Raw genomic sequence first — 9,419 nt, 5'->3', positions numbered from 1 at the left:
GCCCCGCGCAGGCCGCGGGCAGGCCCCGGGCAGGCCCCGGGTACGCACCGACACCTCGGGCCACGGCCCACGTGACCGCCGGCAGCCACCGCCCGCCCCCCCCCCCCCCCCCCGGCAGCGTGCCTCGGACGTGCCGGGCCGGCGTGAGTGGGCGTGATCCCCCTCCTCTCCCCGCCCGCCGCCAGTGACGCCATCATACGCGCCCGGCCCCGCCCCTCGAGGCTGCGCATTGACGTCGTGCGCAGCTGGGCCGAGTGCTGTGGCGGCGCGCGCGGGATGGAGCAGCCGCTGGCGGCGAGTGCGGGGCGCGTCCGCTCCGACGGTGAGTGGCGGGGCCGAGGGACCCCCGCGGGCCGGACCGGACCGGACGCGGCGGCCTCCCCCCGCCTGTGGCTCGGCCGCGCTTTCTCGCCCCACCGCCCCCGGTTTTTCTGCAGCCGGTTCGGAGCCCCTCGGGAGGGGGCCGCGGCCCAGCCTCGGTAGTCCGCCTCGGGGCTGCCCGCCCCGGTCACCATTCCGTCCCGGCGGGGCTCGCGGGCCTCGTTGCCGGGGCTAGTGCGGGCGGCGGGCCGGGCCCGGGGGCGCGAGCGGGGCGCGGCCTTGTCGGCGCTGCCGGGGCTGGCGCCCGCCCCGACTGCGCGGAGGCGCTGCCGGCCCCAGCGGAAGGTGCGAAGCCGCCGCGGCCGCCGGCCCCTCCCGGGAGGAGCGGAGCCCGGCACCGGTGGGCGGAAACGTTTGGACCGGCGCTGCCGGTGCGCGGGTCCTTTGTGCTGGCGGGGTCGGCTGCGTCTGACCTCGGTGACTGCTGAGCCAGCCGAGGCTCGGTGCGTGCCTCGCCCGCTCCTGCCCGCTCTCTTTTCGGAGCTAATGTCGATACTATTTATTTTACTGTGATGATGGGTGAGCGAGCTCGAATTTTGCCATTCTAAAACCGGGTGAGCGTGTTAAGGAGGTCACGGAAGGAAAAGGAAAGGAGGAGGAAACAAGTGATTGTATGAAGTTAAATGTCTGTTTTGCAAAATGAAATCCATTCATACTTCCAGAAACATTTTAAGGTAATGCAAAACTAACTGATGAAAACAGAGGAGAGCCCCAAGGGGTTTATGTTTTAGTAACTTAAATCCAAATTGGCTAAGTTCAGAAGTGCACTAACACTCCTGAACATTTATGTTGCGCAGGAAGTCTCCTTGCATGTACCTTTTATTTGTGCTGTGTTGGACTTTTATCGCTCTCTGCGTCCCTCATTTTGGAGAGCAGCTTAATTCTTTGATGTGACACTGGTCACGCAAGCATTCCTGTGTGAAGATATGCAGAGCACACCGAGGCATCTAATAAGCTGGGAAGTTTTGTCTTGAGACAAGGCACTCTGCAGTGTGGCATAGTGTTGTATGATCTGTTATGATCAAACATTATGTGAATTCTTGGAGGCTTTTCCTCCTTGAGATAATTTATTGGATTAAAGTACTCAGAATATGAGGTAACTTCAGAGGCTGCTGCTGATTTTAAATATGTCAAAGCTAGCAGGAGCTCAGTATTTCAAATAAAAGTTATTTATTTTCTCTGAAGAAGAGTCTGATTCTGTGGTGCTGTTTTGTTGCTTATCAGATGTTAATGGGGTGTTTTACAATCCTTGTTACTTTTGGCAGGTCTTTCTCCTCTACAAAGAAGCTTTGTTGCCAAGATTAACTCTGGAAATGACCTATGCTACTGACTGCAGATGTCTGCAAATGTAGAAGCTGATAAGTTGTGTCTCCTTCCCTCCCCTAACTTTCCTGTTTCCTGTGGAATTTATGCTTCGAAGTATTTTGAAAATCAGACCTCTGTTGAAGACATTTGGATTACAACTGTGAGCATATCTATGCAAAGAGGCGAGCTAGCCTGAGCAATTTCGAGGTAAGTGTGCCAACTAACGCTTATAACAAACGGGAAGAGGAGGCCGTCTGATGAGGGTGATGAGAACTCTAGGTGTACATTGTCTAGATTCAGACTGATCTGCAGCATTATTCATAGTTTAAGCAATGGGATATAATATGTTCAGTGGGACTGTGTGAGCATCAGAATATCCAGCTGGCATTGTATGGAGGGTGACCTTCTTTGGAGCTGCTGTTGGAATATTCAGAAGATTCCTTTCAGAGCTTCTGCTGTATGACCTGAGCCTTCACTGCTTACCCAGTCAGATCTTAAATGCTACCAAGGTCTGTAGAGATTTTCTTCTTCAAAGCATTTGACAGACATTAAGTAGTCAGTGAAATGTGCTTGGGAAGTAATGGTGGTTTCTCTGTTTGGTTAGATGAAACATTCAGATGAAGTTAGGAGAAACCTGCCTTGAACTGGAAAGCATCTTCAATGAAGGCTGGAAAAGAAGTAGGTCTTGCTTGCCTTCCTGTGCGCAGGTCATAGCACAGTGGTCCTTTTGCTCCAGAAAGCGTCAGTCTCACAGCGCAGTTTGCCTGTAATCTACAATTCTGCAGAGGTGGATGTGCTTTGCTTTGTAACTGTGCAGCTTTGTCCCACCCAGGTAGTGGAAGATAGAACTGTAGCTATTTAAGCAGCACAGAAATTCACCAGCTTGCACAACTGTGTTTTACCATGAGACTTCTAGCTGCACTTTCCTACTGAATTCTAAGCCTGGAATGAGGAAGTCTGCTAACTTCCTCTGTACAGGCTTAGAAGAGGCCAGTGACCACTGATAACATCTGTTAACTCTCCTTTTGTAAACTGCTTGGACATCGTTATCTTTCCTGTGATACAGGAGTTCATGCTGGCACTCCAGGGCAGTGGCAGTCTTACACTTAGCTGTGGGTTACTGTGGGAGTAGCCAAACATCTGTCTGCAGAAGAGTCTGAGTCATCGTTAGGTTGTTGTTTGTTTTTTTTTTTTTTTGTTTAAAGGAAAACTAGTGTCTGAAAGTAGCTCCTGACTGAGCCCTCAGTGTGCTTCACTGCTCCACAGTATGTGTTCAGCAGGCATACTTCTCTTAAAAGCTTTTACTCATGAGCTCCAGTGACTTAGGCTGAGACGATACTGCAGGGACACAGATCTAACCTACCTACCTGGCTAGCTTAACAGCCTGACGATGATGTTCCTATGGCAGGAAAGCAAAATGGACTGTGTCTGCAATGCTAGTGTAAACTGTGATTGTGTGAGTGTCCTGGGTTCAGCTATAGCAGTCATTTTGGCTTAAACCACAACAGTGAGGTGCTGTGGTTGAGAACGGGATCCTTATCTGTGTAGTGCTTACTCCTCCTGTCCTTTCCCTACAGGCAGAGCGACGACCAAGGGGCGGTAGTTCAGTAAATTTCTTTGTTAGGAGTGTTAGCTCAGCAAACTTTCCACATATGCATTTCCCAAAAAAACTGCTGCCCTGTGAAAATTCAACAACTCCTTCAGTAGCTCTGAAAACCTGTAAGAATACAAGTTCCACTTGTCCTTGACTGTGTATCCCTAAGCAAGGTATTAATCTTTATTTCCTTATCTGTTGTATGAGGTTGAGTTACCTTTGTTATACATTCCACTTCATGAAAAGCATGATTTAAGTGTTGTTTGCAGTAACTGCAGTTTCATGATTCAAATTTACGTGACCAAAAATCAAAACCAATGCGTGGCGTGGCAAAGAATTTGAGTATAAGGTAAAATTTTCTTTTGATTTGAAGAAATGGTCTGGAAGGTGAAGTTGTGTACACTGGGGAGCATTGCCCTAACCTGCCTTACAAGGTGTCTCGAGTGTCAAAGAACATAAAAGGGCAACCAGATGTTGAGACGGGGGGTAGTGCCATTGATTCAACTTGTTTGATGGATTGCGATAAGTTTGCAGATGCCTAATTACAACTTCTTCAGAAATAAATTTGGCAAATTTGAGTATTTTTCAGATTTGCGTGAGCCGGTTGGTCTCCCTTAAAGAATCCCTCAGCGGGCTGTCTTTGTTCTGGAGTTGTTGGCTGTTATTTTCCTGGAAGCGAGTTGCCATGGTGATTATCCTGTTAGCAAATAAATGTGTGTTTCATGATTCCCAGGTATACTAGTTTGGAGCAAAAAGACTAGCCTTTTCTGGGATCGATTGAAGTACTGCAGCCATAGAGGCTCAGTGTTTGCAAATCACTGCCTGTGGGAGAGTGCTGAACAAGCACCTAGTGCTGTAATGGGTCATAGTAGTTAAGGAGTCATATCAGTTGTCAGTAAGGAGCAGTGAGTGTGTTACCATGAGTCTGAGGCTGCATAATGGTTAAAATTGGAAATGAGAAAAGGGCAACTTATGACTGAACTTACCTGTTTCAGCCCAGTAATGGTTGACTGACTAGGAAGGTGAAAGTGCTGTTGGAAAGCAGTCCCTTCAAGGTGTGTGGTACTGTGATCCTTTGCCATGTTGGCTTTCAGCTGAGGTAACCTCTAGCTCTGGTCTTCAGCATTCCTGTTGGAGCTGGGATGCTCTTTGCGTTGCACCACTGTTTGTTTTCATCCCCTTAAGGATGGGGCAGTGAGATGTGGTCCTGACTGAACCTGCCTGTGCCAGTGCTGTGACATGGGAGCTGCAGCTCGCTGCAAACCCCCTGCAGGTCCATCTTCTCATACTTCTCCAGGAGCAGGTCTCGGAAGTGGGATACGTCTTTGTCCTTGCTAGAGGAAAGCGCAGGCTGATGTGACTTGGCTGTTGATTAACATTCAATTCTTTGCTGCGAAGGAGCATGAACTTGGATATATGAGTCTTTCCTTAACCAGAAAAGCTTGGTTAGTTTGCATTGAATACCTGTGAGGAGTTTGACTGCTTGTCTGCAGAGTGTCCTGCAGTAGAGAAGTGAGGGCTTGTTGCAAGTGGTGGGGATGGGAAGGCTGTCACAGCTGCTGCTTGATGTCTGCAAAGCAGCTTCCACGCTGGTCATGCTTTTTGCTGTGGGTGTTGGTTTTCAGATGGCTTGTTGTGCTGAAAGAGTGAAGTTTTGGTTTCAGGTGCAATTCCAGTTTGTGGAAGAAAAGAATCCGGGTTTTGGTTTAGTGTTGGTTTAACTCCTTGGTGAGAGTCTCCTCCTTAAGGAGTCTGCTTGACTTGAAACGGTCTAAGAAAGCTTTTTTTTTTTTTTTTTTTTTTGTTTTAAGAAAAATTTGTGTGTCTCACAGGTGACACTCCCAGAGTCACTTGAAGACATAGAGTGGTTTTTAGGATCAGCTCAGATTTAAAGCAGTTACCGGATTTTGGGCTAGTGCCCAAAAGATGCCAGTTCTAACTATTAAACTCTACTACCTCCCTGAACTCAGTACTGGTTTACAGCCTGCGAAGTGTGTTTTTGTCCTGTTAGAGAAAAGGGAATAGTTGGTTGATATTTCTGTTTGGAGTAGTTCCCCAGATAAGGAACTGTGTTTCTCATGAGATGGCATATGAAAACTCACGATTTGGAGGCATCCTTGTATTCACTCCGCGCCACCCCATGTGTTCATGTTGATTCACTGCCTGAGATGTTCTGTCTATGCTTTGCATCAGGATTGTGTTCAAGTATATCTGTTGGTCCTGTTACCCCTGGATAACATGATGGACTGGATGATCTCAGGAGTGGATACCTGCAGTGTTCAGTGAGGCTGCGCTTTAAAATAGCTGTTGATGTGGCTGTTTCGTGGAACCAAGTTCCCTACTCTGCGCCTTCAGCACTTGATGCCATGATGCACCAGCAGGTTTGGCTGATTCTTAATGCCTTAAGTAGCACTCTAAAAGAAATCTGTCAAAAGTTCTGTAGTGAGGATTGTAATAAATTGCAGTTGATCTTATGCATGTCCTTTGGTGGCAGTGGGGAGTAATTGATAGCTATTTACCAACAATTTGGTGTGAAAAATGGTGTTTACTGAAACTGGAACTTCCTGAACAAATTTGATCTTAAATGGGTGTGATCTACAGTTTCAAAACAACTTCTTTCAAAGCAGAAATGCTGTCAGAAAGGAACCTATTGTGCAATAAAGGCAAAGATTACTAACTTGTCTTGTGACCAGCTGCAATATTGGTGTCAAAAAGGTGTGGTTTTTTCACTCTGTTGAATGAAAGCTCATTTCTTGGGGTTTTGGAATTGGAGTTACTGATTATTTTAAGTTGTTGACATTCCTGTAAACAGCTGCTGTTGTGGCCCTTCAATACCCATCATGTAGCTGCATCTGTGCTGCTCAGCTTATGTTTGTTCTTCATCTTTTTTTGCTGGGGATGTCACTGAAGAAATGTTTATTGTTTGCGACTAGTGCAGCACCTTTGTAATTCTGGTGTGGGTATAGGTCTCTTACAATGGCAATTGCTAAGGAAGAGCCACCCTGAGATCACACCACTTAGCTGCAGAACTTCCATCTAACATCTCCAGAGACTCTGGAAGAGGCTGAAGGTGGCAATGAAAGCAAAGTTTAAAGCCACACCTAAAGGAAGGCTGACTTTCCAAAATCTGTGACTGCCCATGCTTGAGGGAGAAGTTGAGACTGGTGAGCAGGTTGGCTCCTTCCTCTTGATTCCAGGTTTAGGAATTTTCTGGCCCCAGTGTATGGGAGGTAATTTGTTTAAATCTTCATTATCTTTTTTTCTTCTTTTTGGTTTTAGGTTTTTTCAATCCGTGTGTGAGATGGTCACCTATAAAAGTGTTCAAATATTTGTCGCTATTAATGTTAATTAAAGTCCACCTGGAAAAAGTGATGGAGGAAAGCTTCCTGAGACTTGCAGCTCAAACAATCTCAGTCTTCTGAGAGCTCTAAGAAATTAATTGATAACTGAATGGTAGAGGGAAATTGTTAGGCTTTGGCTTGGGATATGCTTAATATGATTGGGAATATGGGCAGCTTGCAATAAGAATGTAGGTCGGGGGAAACCTTGAAAGTGAACCATGAACATAAACACACATTACCGTATTTTGTCTTCAGGTTCAAATGCTCACGTAAGCATTCACTTAAGTAAACCTCAGACATTCTTATGACTAACTGGCCACCCTACATACCTGAATACATGCTGGGGGCCTGACTGGCTGGAAAGAGGTCTGTAGGAAGTGACCCAGGAGTTCTGGTGGACACCCAAGATGAACAGTTCTGTAAGGAGCCATTAACGTGAGTCTTGGTTTTGGCTGTGGTTATAAGCCTGCATCTCCTCAGCGGTATGTAAACTTTACCCTTATTTCAAACCAGTCTGCTCCCTTTTGTGCTGCTTTGGGTAAAGATTTTGTGAATATTTTTTTCATGTGGACTCTGCCATGAATGTGGGAGGAAACATACTGATTTTGGCTGAGGCTTTAAATGTATGACTGCTTGATTCCTATTGGCAAGCCACTTGTCAAGCCCAGTTTCTTTATAGCAGAATCACCGAGTTTACTGTCTTTGTGCAGTTGGATGTGGAGGTGGATATTGAAGACCATATTTGTGTGTGCGGCTGCTTAGCTGTGCTGTGTTTGTGCAATTAGTGCATGTTCCCTCTAAAAAGGCATAACTATTAGAAGGAAAGGACAATGGATGGGCAGCAGCATTTTTATTGCTTGAGTCTGAAAAGTGTAGGCTTTCACTCCTTTTAAAAGCCTTCTCAAAACTAGTCAGCTGAAGTTGAATAGATCTCGCCTTGCAGTAAAATATTCATGATGTCCATGCAAGAAAGGTGACTCAAAGTAAATGTGGAACAGTGATCATAATTTTGGTATACCAAAACTTGCACTAGAAATGTCCCACATCCGTGCACAAGCAATGGAGAAGACTTGGAGAAGTGGCTATAACGAGTCAAGTTAAAAACGTATCACGCCTGTATCCTGTTTCTGTTGGCAGCTGGTAGCAGTTTCTTAGGAATGAGTGTAGGTGAGGAGGAGTGGATAGGGTAGTTTTTCTGGTAGGTCCTCCCAGCCTCTGTCAAGTATTGGCAGTGTTTAATGGGCAAACAGCATCTTGTTTGTAGCCCTGCAGGGAGTGACTTGCTAATGCTTAATTAGAAAAAGCCATTTAAACAAATCAGCCCCAGATTACTGTTATACTAATATAAATTTTTAAGAGTTGCACTTAATTAAAAGCTCCCTGGACCAGCTCACTTGAAGAAAGATCAGGAAGGACGATTTTGTTCTAAAGAGCAGGATGAATCTACTGTATCATTAATATGAAAGGCAGCTTGGAAGTGGTAGAGTGATGTAAGCCATGGGTTTGTTAGTGAATCCTGGTAGACAAATTCAGATCAGAAGTTATCTTTCCTGTTTTGTGTCATGTTTTAAGCAATACTAACGCAATGAGCTGTTGGGTTTTGCAGCCTGCAAGCAGGTTTCTCCAGTGACAGCGGTCTCCAGACAATAGAGCTTTTCAGGTACGCTTTTCAACAGTACAGAGGGAACTAGCACATGAGATACATATTGCTGCTTTTGAGTCCAAGTCTTATGTCTCTATGGAATGGTTAAGGTACACTGCTTAGGGCACATGTGTTAAGGGTCTGGGTTGCAGTATGGGGATGTTATCAGTGTTTTGGATTAGTAGACTTTTCCCCATTTTGGGACTGAGTATGGTTTGATCGAGTCTTTGTAAACTGTTTTAAGTCAGACTTCTACTTCATAACTCATTTAATGCTAAACATCAGTGGAAGGCTTTCATGTACCTAATACCAAAAGCACCTGAATCAATGGGAAAAGGATTGTGATTTTGCTGAGCTGAATTAAAACTTCTTTTGATCTGTCTTTTAGTCTCAGTAAGTTGAGTCAACACTTCTGAAAGATCAGAGAATTAATACTGGGTTTGAGTCATCAGGGGGAGTATTTTACCACTCTGTGCCAGGTTAGTTCTACTTTCTTCTTTCACAAGTCATTGTAAATGTGATACTTTCCAAAATTCAGGGCTAAAAGCACATGTTAAAATTGCGCATAGCGTGGGTTGGTGGTAGATGGTATCTTTCTTTACAAGCCTGCTAATTTAACTTGCTTTAACCCTCTTACAACTCCAACCCTGGAATAAGCCTTCCTTTGACAACTAGAGTTGCTAAATCTTGCCAGCTTCTGTGCTGGCCTTGTCACAGCTGAATCTGCTAGGAGTTAAAATGAGAGGCCATCTCTTGTTTTTATGACTAGCATGCTTAAAAGTCTCTCTGTAATGCCTGAAATAGCTGCAGCATAACCTTTTGTCTTTCCTTGGAAGCAGAATGAAAATATCTGCATTTCCACTTTGTGGTTCACTTGTTCCCGACACTTGAGTCAGCTTTAACACATTGAAAGTGGCAGCATCTCCTGGCAGACAGGCAATGAGGATAAGAGCAGTTTTGATCTCTCCCCTGCTGCCCCTTCCTCTCCTGGAAAGGTCCTGCCGAAATGTTTGGCATGCCCTAGTAATGTTGGATTTTTCCAGATGCTGGAGAATCTCATGCAGATAATACAAATGGTAGTAGGAAAAGTGGATAGTAGTAGTGCAGCTGACCACAGAAACATCTGAGATGCTTCAAGGAATTAAATCTGGTCAAG

General features: G+C 45.7%; 1 protein-coding gene across 5 annotated transcripts in view; it reads left to right on the top strand.

The window, feature by feature from the left end:
* The first annotated feature begins 228 nt into the window (after positions 1–228).
* TMCC1 (transmembrane and coiled-coil domain family 1) overlaps positions 229–9,419 on the top strand; it is an 85,844-nt gene continuing 76,653 nt past the window's right edge. For all 5 annotated transcript variants that reach the window (XM_030501258.1, XM_030501250.1, XM_030501252.1 and 2 more), the window contains exons 1-2: positions 229–322; positions 1,647–1,893. The gene's annotated coding sequence lies outside the window, so the exon portion shown is untranslated. The remainder of the gene's footprint in view (positions 323–1,646; positions 1,894–9,419) is intronic.

This window comes from Strigops habroptila, chromosome 11, assembly GCF_004027225.2.
Source record: "Strigops habroptila isolate Jane chromosome 11, bStrHab1.2.pri, whole genome shotgun sequence".
In the NCBI taxonomy this organism is placed as follows: domain Eukaryota; kingdom Metazoa; phylum Chordata; class Aves; order Psittaciformes; family Psittacidae; genus Strigops; species Strigops habroptila.
This window is presented reverse-complemented; position numbering and strand designations above follow the sequence as displayed.